The following is a 2205-nucleotide window of genomic DNA, read 5'->3' as shown; positions in this document are numbered from 1 at the left end:
GTTTCAGACAAAAGTTGTTTGGTTCGAAGGGGGACATAAGATGGTGCCATTGATGTGACCTTGGATAGTCATTTGAAGGTCACATGAAGGTCACTTTCAATTTTTTAAATGGAAACCCCTATTTTTTATTGCATATTCTTATAACTTATGTCGAGAGCTTTCCAAAACACTATAATAAAGTATTTTTTCATTAACTACTTTTTGAGTTATTTTATATTTTAATCTGACATATTTTGATATAAAAAATAAAATATCTCTTAAAATATTTAGTTTTCGATAATCTTACCGTAATACTTTTATGTATCTTGGTCCCCTTATGTCATCTTATGTCCCCCTTCGAATCAAACAACTTTTGTCTGAAACGTTTTTCCGTATCTTCCATATTTTTCGAGATATTTGACTGGCTCTTTTAAAATGGACCACCCTGTATAGATACTACGTAGACATAAGAAATCAATTCAGTCCACAAATCGATATTAGATGATTTATAATAATCTAATAATAGATGACAAATGATGTTATGCTTTTCAATTTGCATATTAAAGTATAATAATAATTATAAAAACTTACACAGTTGAATCTTCAAACTGTATCGTTTCTAATATTTCATCAGATACAAACTGTATTATTTCCTCTTCTCTGTTACGATTCAAAATTAAAATTCCTTTTCCATCTTTTGTCGAAATATCTTCATTTTCACAAATACTATTATAATTTGAAATTGAAATTTCTTTTCCATTTTTTTTTAAATATCTTCATTTTCAGAAATACTACAAATATAAATATACAAAATATTACGAACTTAATAATAATAATCAATAATACAATAATTCTAAATTTAATATTAAAAAAATTAACAAACATATTAAAACGTTAATAAATGTTAATAAATAAACGTAAAATAAATGAATGTATCGTATAGAATTATATAAAATGTAAATAAAACTTTTAAATCAAGTAAATTATTAAATCATTTAAATTAATTTAAAAACTTGATTGCACATTTTATAAACGATTATAAACAGTAATTATAAATGACATAAATGAAGTAAACCAAGCTATGGTCAACTTTTTATTATAAATAATAATGAAGCAATTAAATGTTTACAACAAAATTCAAATCTTGATGAAAAAATTTTACATTTAATACATAATATAATGTGCACGAATAATATTTTGGGGCAATCTTATCGAATGATACATGAAAAAAATTAAAAATCAACAACAAACAATAGAATATTCAACTGTACGTGAATTACATTTAGGATTTTTTTACTAAAGAAAGGCATTGATCACGGTCAATATAATATGCAAAGAGTGGATAAAGTTACAGCTGTTTTTTCAACCACAGATGTTTAAATTTCAGAAACTTATATTATAATTAATATAATAAAAATAATAAAACTTCACAAGTTAGTACAATAGATCCAAATGTAGAACCATAAATTTTTCCATTATATTACCCATATGGTAATCAAGATTGACATAATGTTTTAAAACACAAAAACAGTAATAAACGAATAAGTAAAACAGCATATGTAAAATATCGAATGGCTATACATGATAACTTTAATATTTATATAATGAGAAGACGATTATCTCAACAACGGGTTATAGATAATTATATTAAAATAGAAAAAGATAAAATAAATTATTAAAATATTATTAACTCAATAATAATAATCAATAACATAATAATTCAAAATTTAATTATAAAACAATTTAATAAACATAGTAAAACGTTAATAAATGTTAATAAATAAATGTGTCGTATATAATTATATAAAATGTAATCAAAATTTTTAAATCAAGTAAATCATTAAATCATTTAAATTAATTTAAAAACTTGTTTGCACAATTTATAAACAATTATAAAAAAATAATTATAAATGAAATGTAAATAATTAAACGTTAATAAATAAGTGTAAATAATTAAATATATAATTAATAAAGGTAAATATGCATATTAGGTTACACCTCACCGATGACTTTGACCTTGACATATGTCGTCAAGGACATGACCCTGAGTAACTTTTCCTTATAACTTAACCGGCGGTCTCTTATAGTTTCTGAGATATTTAAAGTTATGATTTCACAATTTTAATGATTTTTCTATTATAAAATAAAGAAAAATAAAGGTTGTTTACATTGTATTTACGTAGATCAGACGTGGAAAAAGTGTTTCTTTACATTTCCAGAGACGAA

This window comes from Formica exsecta, unplaced genomic scaffold (genome assembly GCF_003651465.1).
Source record: "Formica exsecta isolate Colony F162 unplaced genomic scaffold, ASM365146v1 scaffold3603, whole genome shotgun sequence".
NCBI classification, from domain to species: domain Eukaryota; kingdom Metazoa; phylum Arthropoda; class Insecta; order Hymenoptera; family Formicidae; genus Formica; species Formica exsecta.
Note: the sequence above shows the minus strand (reverse complement) of the source record.